This window comes from Tenrec ecaudatus, chromosome 2 (genome assembly GCF_050624435.1).
Source record: "Tenrec ecaudatus isolate mTenEca1 chromosome 2, mTenEca1.hap1, whole genome shotgun sequence".
NCBI lineage: Eukaryota > Metazoa > Chordata > Mammalia > Afrosoricida > Tenrecidae > Tenrec > Tenrec ecaudatus.
The window spans coordinates 293745520-293760179 of NC_134531.1; the positions used below are offsets into that span (position 1 = coordinate 293745520).

Below are 14660 nucleotides of genomic sequence, written 5' to 3' on the forward strand. Positions count from 1 at the left end.
ATCTACATTTTAGAAGATTCTGGTCAGCTAGTTTGTCTTCTGCTGTTTGTGTGTTTTCAGTTATATTTGAAAATGTATCTATACCATATATTAGGACCCTGACATTTTTCACTATTTTTTTATGGATGATCTCTATTGTTCTAGGTTTTACATTTAGGTTTGATCCATCCTACGTTTGTGTTTGTAGATGGTCTGAGTTAGGTGGCCTGTTTGATTCTTCTGCAAATTGATATCCAGTTTTGCCAGCACTGTTTGTTGAAGAGCCTACCTCTTTCCCATTGAATTTGTTTTCACCAATATCAAAGATTAGCCTTCATATTTATTTCTGAGTTCTTAGTATTGCTCCATTAATCTATATATCACACATTATGTCAACACAAGGCTGTCTTGGTTGCCAGTACTGCGTAGTAAGTTTTTGTATGTGTGAGAGGCCTCATAACTTCTTCTTCTTGATTTTCAGGGCTTTCTTTCATTTTTGTACAAATTTGGTGATTAATTTTCCCATCTCTTTAAATAAAATGACGAATCTGTATTGGGATAGCTTTATATTTATAGTTCAATTTGGGTACTATGAACATCTTCATAATATTAAGTCCTCCTATCAATCAACACTATATATTCTTCCATTTTTGTGAACCTAATTGGTTTCTAGTGCCTTGTTTTCTTTGTATAGGTCTTTGGTTTCTCTAGTTAGATTTATGTCTAGTTAGATTAATTTTAGGTGGCTATTGTAAATGATATTGCTCTCCTATTTTCCTTTCCAGAGGTCTCCTTTTCAGTGTAAAATAATCTGATTTATTTTAGAGGTTGCTCTCAGACCCTGCCACTGCCACTTTTCTGAGTCTTTTAATTATTTCCAACAATATTGGAATGCTGTCTTTTGAATTTTCTTGGTATAAGATTATATTATTTAGAGATAATTTTACTTTGACAATTTGAATGCTTTTAATTTCCCTTTTTTACATTATAACTCTCACTAAAACCTCCAGCACAGTATTAAATAAGATGAAAGTCAGCCTTGTCTGGTTCCTATTCTTGAGAGGAATGCCTTAAGTCTCTCTCTTTTGGGAGTATTGTTGGCTGCTGGTTTCACGTATATGCCCTTAGTTATATTGAGAAATTTCTAGTCCAATTTTATACAGTGTTTTTGTCCTTGAATGGGGGTTAGATTTAAGTTAGCCAGGATTTTGAAATTTTGTTTATCTTTCTGTTAGACCGGGTGGACTAGAGAAACAAATCCAAGTGACACTCATGTATGTTTAAGAAAGAGCTATATACCAAGAAGGAATTATGTACCAAGAAAGCAGCCTAGCCCAGACCAACTCAAGTCCATAGGTCTGATATTAATCCCAAGTCCATCTTCAGACTCACACAGCCAACAATGCAGAGGCAGGAAGATCACAGGCAGTTGGGGCAGAGCTATGTGGATCCAGGGTGAGAGGAAACATGGCAGGGTTCCACAGAGGGAGAGGGAAGGGCACCCTCAAAGGGAGATGAGAGCAGAGAAGCAGCCCCACACCTCTACAGTGATATGCCTTCTGTGAATAATGCAGACTAATTTCATGACTAGTGATATCATTGAGGTATTCTGAGACTATTCTTTTGTCAAAGGTTCTTATGTTTCTTAGCTCACACTCCACCATTAGTTTCACTGGGATGTGTCTAGATACTTCTGAATTATCTGATTAAACACTTTAAGCCTTTTCAAATAATCCTGGGTGCATAATAGAACAGTAATGGAGCTTAAAGAGAAATAATCACGAAGGCAACATTTCCGTTTGTCAGTATTTCCTCTGTGAAAAGACAGGGAGCCAAGTCCTGGAGGGGAAAGGAGAGAAGAGAGAAGAGGACAAAGGGCATGCTACTCTTTACAAGCGCTTGCTGCGAGAGGTGTGTACAGGAATAAATGATAGAAAACCTTACAAAGTGAGGGATGTGCTTAAGAGAAAAAAACGAGAGGCAAAGTTTGGAATATGGATGTATATATATTTGTGTGTGTGTATATAAAGATTGACTGAGGATTGATTAAGAATTAGGTATGTTGAAATAGATGAAAAGGATCGGTTTCCACTGCATATAGGCCAGAGGAAGTCATCTGCAGAAATTGCTGAACACGAGCGGCTGCTGCGAAGATATGCCATGGATGGAAAACGTTTAAAGAAGCAGTCTGTGAACTCCTCCGAGGCTGCACGGGGACAGCTGGAGTTAGGGCTCATAAAGAGGGGGCGGACTTATGGGAGCTATTTCTTAATTCCTATTCTCTACTTCCTCTCTTTTAGCAGAATTAATACCAGACTAGTTCCCAAGCATTGGAGATTAATGTCCTATGTGTCCAAATCTTCCATGATGCAGTCAGCTCCATTTTCTTCTATTCCGCCCTTGAGTATATTCCCTCAGATCCCCGGGTTCGTAGAAACATGGAAACGTTCCATAAAAACCAAGCAAACTTTGAGGTGTTGTTTCATGTGGTGGTGGTTGCTACCCAGTCCATAATCCAAAGGCCAGGCATGGGTGAGCCAAAAGCAGGGCCCGGAGCCAGCGCCAAATATGCAATTGTCCCAGCAGTCCATCTTGCTTCCACCAGGGCTCAGTCAGGAAATAGATGCTTGACTTTCTGGAAAATGAATAAATTATAGAATTGCATAGTATCACCTTTTTATAACCCCAAGAAAAACAAGAGTATGCACGCCTGGTGCACGCCTGGTTCTATGGGGGCACTTACGGATGACATAAAGGAAACAGTGTGGTCCCACTCACACCCTCTACTAAGGCCAGGTCTTAATCCCATCCTACTCCTAGTCCTAAGTAGAGGAGGTCCCCAAAATGGTAGGCAGCCACAAGGGTAAAAAGTCCAGAATTATAATATATCATATAGGGATTATAGCTAGAAGTGCCATATTCAGTGATGTAACTCAGACTTTAAGTCTGTACCTACCTCAAGTAGACATCTGGTAGCAAACATTTAAAAATAAATCCTAGGAACACAGGGAGTGTGGTGGTTTCCATGCTGAAACATGACATTTTACTTTATCATACAAAGAGTGTTTCTACCTGCTAACCTCCCAACCCAGGGATAGAGATCATGCAGTCTTGGAACAAAGTAATTGCCTCTTCACTTTGGATTTAAAAGCTGACATCTTTGAATCCACGTTTAGACAATCCTCTTGAGGACTAAAATTTACTGAGAAATATGAGAAATTGTTTACATTTTAATATAGCTCCTTTTCCTAATAGAGACAAAAAGTAGACTCATTTAGCTTTAAACCATCAGGCAGAAACCATCAGATAGGGAGACAATACACTCAAGGAACTTTAGCAAAGAAAACTCAGTTTGTGCAAGGAAGATCTTGACGTGATTCAGAGAGGACAGAATTACATATAGCAACGACCAGCATCTTGCATCTTGAAACACACACATGGACTATATTCCACAGCCAGTCTGAGTTTTTCTCTTTTTAGAGGTGAAGTACAATGGTAGAAATGTTTATTCTAAAACAGCCCCAAATCAGCTGGGTGTGTCGTTCAGGTATTTGACAGCTCTGCTTCAGAACTACAGCGTACCCGTGGCAGAAGAAATGGTCCTCATAGAGAAGCCTGAGATGGTTGGGAGCATAAGCGAATAAGGCGCAAAATCTCAGACATCCCAGCAGTGACTGATGGAAATGCTGAGAAGCAGGCGGGCTTATTTCTCATAGCAGGCTTATTGAAGACTGTGTAATAATATGCAAAATGATATGGGTGGGGCCTAGCCTGTCAATCAGGTCTCAGCCTGTTGCTGCCTCCTGGTGAGCCAGGCCTTCTCAGAAGGAACCTCATTTTCTCCCTCTTTGTTACTTCAGAATTCCTGTTGTGGAGCCACGCTGAGACCTGCCAGAGCCTGGGATGCTTCCACCGCCAGTGACTTTGTATCCACTGGCCTGCGATCTTCCTGCATTCTTCATCATTGCATGTGGCTGCCTGAGTCTGAAGAGGGATTTATGGACTGGTATCAGATTTATGGACGAGTTTTGGATTTATGAACTTAATCTAGACTATGCTGGGAAGTTTTATCAAGGCACAATTACTCCATAATATTAATTCTTTCTTACGCATATATGAGAGGGTACCAAAAAACCCTTAAAAACACACAACAGAATTGCACAGGGCAGAATGGAACTTCCATAGTAAGCATTTTTCCTGCTCGGTGAGGATCAAGCAACTTGCTCTGAGTTCAGGTCCCCAGTGGCATCATCTGGGAAGGTTCCCTGTGGTCACAAGGAATTTTTTTTTATGAAAGCACTTTCGCTCGAACCTCATTTTTTTTTGTGTGTGATGGCCAATTAAACAGAACAGCATGCGGCTGTGAAATTTTGCTTCCTGCTCAGAGAAAATGCCGCAGAAACTGTTGTGACATTGAACACAGACGAAAATGTACGAATGTTTTCTCTTGCTTCAAAAAAGATGAAATGTCAATAGATGACAAGCCTCATTCTGGATGTCTGTCAATTTCCCAAACAGACGAAAAGGTCGACTTGTAGTGCATTTGGAGTTTGTCCCACCAGCTCAGACTGCTAATCAAACTTTTAATTAGAGGTTCTGAAAAGATTGCATAACTGAGACAAAAATGGCCCGATTTGTGGCAGATGGGGAACTGGTTTTGCCACCATGACAAGGCACCTGCTCATGCAGCCATCTCAGTGTGACAGTTTTTTACAAAAATCAGCATGCCTCTCTTGCCCCCACGCACCTTACTCGCCTGACCTCACTCTGTGGGACTTATTTTTGCTTCTATGAATGAAAGAGGACGTGAAAGGACAACAATTTGAGAATGTAGAAGAGGTGAATAAAGATGAGGGACGTGCTGTCAGCATCCAAACAGATAAGTTTGGAAAAGGTTTCTATTAATGGAATTGCATAGTTGACAAATGTACCAAGTGTAATGGAGAGTACTTATGAAGATGATACAGTTGTTTTGTAAAAAAAAAAAAAAGTTTAAATACATAACTTTGAAAAACAATTCTGACTTTGGGGGGAGCTACCCACTCGTATGAGTGTCCCTGGATTTGTGTCTCTAGTCAACCTGGCCTAGACTTACCTCTGCCATATGAATTATAATTTCAATGAAGGATTAGGCTGCTGCTACCATTTGAGGGTAAAGCGGACCGTACAGGGGGTTCACTGGAACACCACTTAGCCTTACTCGTGGAAATTTAGCAACAACAGAAAGACATAACCACCAAGAGCACAAATACTAAAGAAAGAAAAGAATTTAATAATTACTCACTGTAGATGTGAAAAAAAAAAAACCAAAACCCTAGGGCTGAGGTCCTGGCAGGATGTGGGAATGTACAATGAGTGGAAGAGGAGAGAAGCTGTGACCATCGACTTCTACTTCATAATCAGGTAGAGAACCATGAGCCGCTGCAGCCATGTTTTACATTAATTAATTCTATTTCCTTTCCATTTCTCTCCCTTGCTATCAATGCAACCACCTCTCTATTGTTCCGTGATGGCTTGTGTATTGCTATGATGCTGTAGACTGGGCTACACTATTTAAAATACCAAAGGGTCACCCTTGGTGGACACTCTTGTTTTCCGCAGAAGTTACAAACTAAGACTGAAAGAAAGACCTAGAAAACTACTTAAGACAATTAGGCAATGAACATCCTATTAATCACAACAGAATAGGGTTCAACATAGCACTAGAATATGAGTCCATAATTTGGCTGGGACTCAAAATACCTAATGATCACAAAGACTTAACCATACCAGTGATAGTAAAGATCACACAAGACAGGCCTACATTGTGTCTGCTGACCCTGGTGTCACAGTGGGGTAGAGCCAACTCACAGCAACTAACAACTGTTAGGGGCCACACGAGATCATGGTGAATGCTTCACACTTCAGAGAGGAAGAATATTTATTGGTCAGTATATTCAAGTTCCCTCTATGGCGCCCTCTCATTGTTTTTCGATCACGTGTCCAAGTTCCTGTCTATACTTCATTTATGAATCACCCTCTCTCCTGACCTGTCCCACTCCTTGGTCATCTCCTCAGTCACCCAATTTGAGTGTGCCACCCATTTCTTGATAGGATCCTGAAATACATAATCACTATTAAATCCACCTCCTCCTCTCCGGGGTCCATTTCACACTCCAGTGTACTTCAGGTGTGTGTGTTTGTGTGTGTGTGTGTTTTGAGGGGGGAGGGTGTTATTTTTATTTATATCCAATACCATCTTTGTTGAGGGCCCTGGGTAGCGCAAGCAGTTAAGTACTCCCCCACTGCTCACTGAATGATTGACAGATTGAATCCATTCAGAAGTGCCTCGGAGAAAGAAGACCTGCTGGTCTACTTCTGAAAACTCAACCATGGGAAACTCTATGGAGCACAATTCTACACGGACACATAGAATCAACTCAACCACAACTGGTTTGACTGACATATTATATTGATTTACCGTTTATTTTAGACTTCATAGAATTTATATATTCTAGATAATTACCTGTGACTGAATTCTCTGCTTACTAGACTGCGTGCTAAGATTGTCATTTCTATTGTACTAGCACTAAGGCATTTGTTCCTTCGAGAAGAATTAGCGATATTGATCATCTACCATCTACCATACACTATGGCAGGAACTTTAAAATACGATCCCATTCAAATCTCATGAAATCTACCTCAAATCCACCTTTCTCCTTGCCCAGGCCCCACATTTCGGATTCATCCCATCTTTTTTCACACTTGGCTTATAGGAAGTACTTTCTCAATGAATGTTTGAATGATTCCGTAATCAATTTCAGGAGGTGGGTATTATCGGCATTTTGTAGAAGCCACATAGGTTGAGAGCCCCGAGTTTTACCTCAGGGAGGAGTCCGGGCTGGAAGACTCTAACTCCCAACAATTTGCCTTCCTTATCCCACGTTGTGGATGCTTATTTTATCCTTAGGACGATTCTTTTGGACCCTTTCCCATGTGCGGCAACCCACTCTGCCTATCAGCGTAAGGGGTCTTCTCTCACATCATGTTTTCCCTGAATCCTACATTGTCTGCTGAACCAAACTTACCATCCTTCGCTTGGCACTGATGCCCTCCAAACGTAGGTCCAATCTACCTTTCAACTGTGTTGCTACTTCTCTTCTAGAGAATCATTGCTTCATTCAAATGGGTCTGGTCCATGTGCTCCAAATACCACCTGAATCTTTGTTGTTTTCTTTGATTTTGCTCAAGCCATTTCCTGTACCCCAAATGCTATACTAGGCCCACAAACCCCTTCCTTTCATTACTGTCTAACCTAGTCTCCCTGTTCTTGAAGGCCAGGAGAAAAATCCTGTCCTCGCTGAAAGCTTTCTCTGACTACCCTCAGCCCACAAGGACCACGACTTCCTCTTCACTCCAGCATCTGTCCGTAGCTTCATTTTACACGCCCGGGTGCTTTCCTGATTGTTGGCCAGCTCGTTCACTTGATTACACTTTGTATTTAAGATTCTCTGAATGCCAGGGGCTATGTCACACCCGTCCTCTAGCCTGCTTAGGACAGAGGTTTATACAGTATAGAAGCTCAATAACAATGTCTTATAAATCATACCATGCTTTGGAATTAATTAAGATACAGAGAAGGCCTGAGAGTGAACTGTCTCTTAGTAATTTATTGTAGTGTTAATAAATATTTATCTTGCTCAGAGCATTGGATTTTCAGTTATTTAAACAAAACAGAACTAAAAAAACCTCACTTCCATCTAGTCGATTCTGACTCATAACAGCCCTATGGGACACCTGTGGGGTTCTGAGGCCAACGCTTTACAGAAGTCAAAAGGCTCATCTTTCTCCCATGGAACTGCTGGTGGTTTTGAACTGCTGGTCTTGCAGTCAGCAGCCAATGTGTAACTGCTAGGCCACCAAAGCTCCTGGTCTTCAAATGTTACCTCTTTCACAATCTCCCGTGACTTTGGTTGAATCACTTCATTTCAATTTCCTTTTCTACAACATGGGGATAATATTGTCTTCCTACAACACTGTCCTTCATTTTAAATGGTGTTGTACGTACAATGTCGTATCCGGTGATTGGTAGATAGAGAATACTCAGTATGTGCTGTTCAATCTCGAGCCATCAGAAGCAAGAGAACTATTGTCTTGGAATCAGGAAATGTGCTCGGTGAGCTGCTCAGATATAGTCTCTTAATTTCTCCAAGGGTAATTGCAGCGGGGCGGGAGCCTGATCGAGGTCTCACAGACAGCTGGTGCAACAGCAGACAAAAGAAACCAAGTCTTTGAATCCAAGGCTTGTTCTACTTTATATCCTGTCGTTCATAACAGAAGCATGTTGGGATTTGGGGGTCTTTTCCCTTCGAATGTTGAGTAGTACAGTCAGCCCTGTGATGCTCTCAGTAAGGGCTGCTCTCGCCACCCCTGTTGTCTAGGAGGAGTGTATCAGCAGAGTTGTGCTTCATGAGACTCAGCCTTCTTAGTCTTCTAGCAGAAGCGTGTTGTATTCACATATTTCAACGCCACTTTTTTTCTCTCTCTCACTATCTTGAAAATTCTATTTTTAAACTTTTCAACCAAATTAAAAAATCAGAATCCTGAGGTTCAATTTTGTCTTTAAAGCAGAATGAATGTACATGGCATTCGAGTCTCAGCTCAGGGCGGTAGACAACTAGAAAGAATACCGCTTCCGTTCTTACAACTCATGATGATGGACAAAGGGCAAGTTTGTGGCTTAAAACAAAACAAAACATTAGAGCTGAGATTCCAGGACAAACAAGCTAAAATCTTAGCAATGGCTCCTAAACGGAAAGAGTCCGTGTCTGGTTGGTTTGTTGTTCCGTCTGAAGTGGACACAGGAAGAAGAAATGGTAGCATTTTCTTAGTGTCAAAGTATCTCCCTCAAGTACTAAATTATTATGAAGAAAAAAATAATTCATTTACAATGGAGAAGCCAGGCAGGCAACCACTTCAACTAAGTGATCAAGGTTACCATTACTAGTAATCCTTCATAAGATACATTGAGCAGGGCACATCAACATCTGTGGTAACCTTGCCAAGAACACAAAACCTTAATCTATTAGTGAGAAAACATCAAAGAACTCCCAACTGAGACACATTCTTCCAAATATCTGACTGGTTTCCTTCATCCGTGTCAAAGCAAGACAGGAGGAACTGCCGCAGACTGGAGGGGCACAAGGGACATGGCAGGATGCCCGCTTAGATACCAGAGCAGAATACAAAGTATTCCAACCAAAACAAGAAAACCAAAATCATTTAAATAAGGCTTCCATTTCTCAAATAATATTATCATATTAATGTTTATTTCTTAGTTTTAATAAGTTTGTTAGGATCCTGCAAGAGATTTAGATTGCAGTTAAAGGTTTTAGGGGAAGTTTGGGTATTGCTTTTGCAAATGTAGGGTGAGTCAAAATTATTTCCAACGATATGGGAGGTAAACAGTACTTCCAGAAGGGTCATACATTCTCAAGATTGGATCGTTATTTGGTTAATTTTGCAACCCTTTTTAGATAGGTGGCCAATGGCAATTCAGTCATCTACATCGACTTCTGCAAACGAGCGGTTACTGTCCAACTAGGCCACTTGTTGCCCCTCTTCATGCTCTCGGCTTAACCTGATGACATCAGCGTAGTTCCAGAGGAATCATCCAAGGAAACACAAGAAAAGTCTACTCTTTCTTCAATAATTAAAGGCAGCTATCATTTTCTCCAAGTCCTTTCCCCTCGAAGTACCTATCTATGATTCCTTGGGCTAAAATTTCAGTTTCTTCACTTCATCCAGATAAGAGTTCTTGTTCAGTCTTATGCACATTGTGAAGCTATGTGTGCAAACCTTGAAGACGGCCATACTTCTCAACAAAAATGCCTTTTTCAGGAGAAGTAAATGTTCCACATCAGAAGAAATATAACCACTTTGAGAAAGAGTAAATATTATAACTAGTTCTTTTTAAACTAATGCTCTCTGTGGTCAGTAAAAGAAATAAGATTACTTTTATTGGTTGAGAACACCATACTTTAGGTCAAATTTGCCATTTTATTCTCAGGTATTTCTTGGAAATATTGGCCCTTTGATATGAAAATGTGGTCCAAAAGTCAGCAACATCAGCTGGGAAGCTGATTCAAAATTCTGAAATATCATCCTTCCTTGAGATCTACTAAATTATCACCTGGATTTTAACAAGATATTTCCAACTCACATATTTTTTTTAAATTTGGGGATGGGTCTAGAATTTTCTAATTATAAAATAATAAATTCTTATAAAATTTAAAGTAAATGCACACTCTATCCGAAAGGGGTGATGGAATTTCCAGATGTGGATGCCACCAAAATTCTCTGTTGCCTATTCAAAACCCACCAAAGGCTCAAAGAAATCTTTAGCAACAAAATAAGCAGGTTATATATGTAAATATTATTGCCCCTTGGGGACAGCAAGATGAAACTCTGAAGCACTATTGTTATATAAATCATAGAAAACTTATACTAAAAATGGTTAAGGAACAGATTCAATTACATGTCAACCTTTTACTTTTTAGGAATTCCCGTGAACGGAGAAAAGCTTAAAGTCAATTGCTAGTGGTGTGCATGACTAGAACCCATAGTTCCATCTGCCTCAAGGTAACAGTACCCTCAGGGAGTACTGTTTCCTATAGTGTCTTCTAAGGAGCCGTGTACACAATCTAGTTTCTAACGATGTATTACTAGCATGAGATTTAGGAACAAATTAAAAATAACTTAATCCAAGCCCGGTTCTAGTGTGTTGACCAATGGAAGGGGGGATGGTTTTAAAACCTTCTCTGTCAGGGGAGGCTTGCATGCTGGTCTTGTTTTTATGAATTCCTTACGTTTCTTTGTCTGTAAGTACCTTCATTATTCCCTAGTATTTGAAGGATAATTTTGATGGATGTAGGCTTCTCACTTGTCAGGTGTGGGGGTGGGGTGGGGGACTGTCTTCTTGCCTGCATAATGTTGGCAGAGAGGCCTGCATCAGTTTTCCTTTGTAGGTGTCTCTTCTCTTTCCTCTAGCGGCCCTCGGTGCTCTCTCTCTTACCTGAAAATTGAAGAGTTCCACTCTGAGTGTTGGAATGTTTTCCTATTGGGGATCTAGTCTACTGGGGATTCCCTCGGCTTCTCGAATAGTTATTTTCTCCTCTTTTGTGACATTGGGGAAATGTTCTTTCATTTCTCATACTATGTATTTTGTAGAAATTTTTCCTTGCTTGTTTCTTCTTGCCCCAGGATCCCCATGAGTCATAGATTGTGTCTCATATCATTTTCAGGCTTTCTTCTGATTCCTTTGCGTTGTTGTTGTTGTTGTTGTTGACTGTTCCTCTCATCCATTGTGCTTAGAATGACAGTATTGGAGTACACCGATTCATTATTCCTTTTCTTCCATTCCTCAGGTCTTTTGCTATGTTGCCTAACTCTGTCATCTCATTGCTTACCTTCTAGGACACCTTTTAGCTTATGGGTTTTAGTTTTGAAATTTCTCCTGCCATTCTCATAAGTATTTCCTTATTTCTTGGAAGAACCTAAAGGCCATTCTTCTGAATTCTGCTTCTGATAGTTCCAGAGCCTCTTTTTCAGAGTACTCCATTGGGTTTGTGTTATCTCCAGTTACGTGTGTTTGTTTCTCTTGATTTGGGGGGTTGATTGGAGTTGGCGGATGTTTACTTGGTATCGTGGTGCAGTTGTTAGTGGTGTCTGAGCTACTGATTCATGTTAGAGTAGTTGGCTTTGTTTGGTGATGTATGAGAGGTCAAACAGGAGCTGGAACACATGTGGTGAAATGAAGAAAAGAAACAGAAGAAGTAAGCAGGGGAATTTGGGGGTTGGCTTGGGAGAAGAGAAAAAATAAAATAAAAGTAATAATAGTTAAAATAAGTGCCTGTCTGACCAAGCTAACATCTTTGTAAAATAATAATGGGGAAACGTGTTTCAGAAGGGTTATCAGAATTAATAGGATTCATGAAAATACGTTTCAGAAGGAAGAAAAGAGAGCAGAAAGAATTAATGGGTGAGGTGTAAGCAAATATTCAGATCAAAAGAGGATGATTTATGTATATATCTCTATCTATGTTTATATAAGTAGAAGAATGAAAGAAGAAAGGGGAAAAGAAGCAAAAGAGAGAAGGGGCAGGAGATTTTTAATAAGAAATGAAAGGATGAGGAGAAAAATAGGACAAAAAGTGTGGATATGCAGAGGAGGAAAGACAAACCACTGGGGTGTGGCGTGGGTGTAGATTCTGGATTTCTGTTGCTCTGGCAGAGTGACAGTGGACGGATCGGTGCATTCCAGCTGTGTGCCATGCCGGATGGGGAGGGTGCCGTTTTGTCAAAGGGTCCTTATGAGTCAGAACCAACTGGACAGCGCCCAGTCACAATGACAAACTCAAATTTAAACTTGCTTTATAATTTTTATGTAAAATTACATTTCAATATTTTACCACAATGAATGATATTTTCCTTTAATTCATTTTTGATCGACTAACTGGATAATGTGAATTGATATTAGGTTATATTTTATCTATGTTTATCTTCAGATTAAAAAATGCATCTATATTTGTACTCACATGTCATTTACTTCTGGTCTTAAATCTTAACCTTTTCTCTTTAAATATAACTTGAAATAAAATGCTGTGTGTATAAAAAAAAAAGGAAAAGGAGAAATAAAGCCTTTGTGTGGGTGGGTGTGCCCGCATCTGCAGGCCTGCCTGTGTGGCCTGGGGAGAATGTTTATTCTCAGGAGGGTGACTTCACACCAGAAGAGGAAGTAGTAGAGAACCAATACAACAAAAGCACAAGAAACATAAAAAAATAAAACTGCCTAGTGGGCGGGGCTGCCTGTTCCTTTGGTAGTGTGATTGTGCATCTGTATGTGCTACAATGGGGGAGGGGGGTGGTTTGCACATGGTGGGGGCCCTGGAGAACAAAGCTGGAAAGGAGGAAGAGGTGGGGGGAATAGCTAAAAAAGTATAACGTGGGTACTGAGAATGTACGCACCAAGCTGTCCCCATGGTCTACAAGACAGGGAAGAAGCGTGCCTGGTTGGGTTGCTTCAGGAGGAACCAGGAAAATTCTGCTGTGCTGGGGACAACTGGGGTTCACAGAAGGAGCTCCGGCCACTCGTCAGGGGTAGAGTTGGTCAGCAGGCATCGGTGATCTCCCACTTAAAGAAATGTTCATCTACTTCGCTTTTAAGTTGGTTTTCTCCCTGCAGGATATCCCACTAGTGGACCCTCTCCAGTAATTGCTGAAGAGACCTTCTCAGGTTTGTTATCTGTTGGTGGTGTTGGTCATATTGGTAGGTAGCCAGGACAGGGAGGAAGGGGGTTGTCTTCCCAGATGCCTGCGTAGGGCCACAATAAAGGGGCTCCAGGAAATCAGGCACCCAATAAACACCTACGGAATGATCCAAACTGATCATGATCAGATATGGGTCCCCTGGGCCCAGGTGGGAGGTCCACCTGGGTGCACAGACTAGGCCCAGCCACATGACATCACACGGGTGGGCCTAAACTCAGCCAATAAGGTCATTCAATGAAAACCTTCAACCTCACCTCCCCAGCTGGAGGAGATAGAAGCAGCCATAGCAGCAGGCTGCCAGCCTCTTTGACGCCTCTTGTATTCCTCTCTTTGCGACTCTTAGCCTCCTCTCTTGTTCAGGTGCGCTCTTGCAGGTCGGAGGGCCGAGGCACACACATGCCACTTGGGCTCTGGGGCCCCAGCTCGCTCTCAGGCCTCTCTCAGGGAGCTCTGTGGGATTTCCTATTGTGGGTTCTGCATGCCGGCTCCCCGTGCCTGTTCCAGTATTCCTTCTGCGTGTTTTTCCGCGCTCCCCTGACACAGCCTTCTTCAGTCCTGAGTTTCTGGGAGGCCCCCACACAGCCTTGTACGCCTTCCAGAAAGAGTGTGTACTCTAGAGGCTGTGCTACCGGATGCTTTCCTTTCCATCATAAAAGTCACTGGGATGACAAAAGTGCTTCTGCCGCGTGAATTCTTTCCATTGAATCCTTTGCATTCCTTGGTGTAGTGGTTGTGCATTAGGCTACAATTCGCACAGTCTGCAGGCGAAACGCCCATCAGTTTAGTGGAATAAAGACCTTCTTCCCCCATAAAGAGTTACGCTGTCAGAAAGCCACAGGGGTCTCTATGAGTCAGCACTGACTGATGGCAGTAAGTTTGGCTTTTCTGAAAGAGTAGGCAGTGGTAAGAACCTCTTTCTTCCCACATGGATAGCTGGGACTCCTGTCACAAGGGAAACAGTGAGCCTTTGTACTGTCATAGAGTGGACCCTGGAGCTAAGCCCTCAGCCTTCTGAGACCCAAAGAAATCTCAACCTCAATCAGGAAACCCTCACTAAAGTAAGCCCGCCCCATGGCCTCTGACTCCAGTCCCAGCTCTCTGTGACTCCCATGCCCATGTAAGGAAAGTGGATTCTGCAGGTCTCTGCTCTGCCTCTATAGTTCCCTAGGGAGGCGTGGTTACGAACTGAAATTGCTTAGTTTTAGTCTCCTGATGAGTTAGTTCATCTTCTCGCTAATCATTTTAAGCTAGTTGCAAGGTCTTGCCAAGTCTGGTTTCAAAGACCTTGAAGGCACAGATGCAGTATTGAAATGGCAAGGTGTCCCTAAGTGTGTGTGGAGAGGACCTTACCTATACAGCAGTGGGACCCTTGG

At 41.7% G+C, this 14660-nt stretch overlaps 1 non-coding gene across 1 annotated transcript; it reads right to left on the bottom strand.

The window, feature by feature from the left end:
* Nucleotides 1-8328: 8328 nt before the first annotated feature.
* On the bottom strand, nt 8329-8456 carry LOC142441589 (small Cajal body-specific RNA 4). Its single transcript, XR_012782956.1, has one exon.
* Between the last annotated feature and the right edge of the window lie 6204 nt (nt 8457-14660).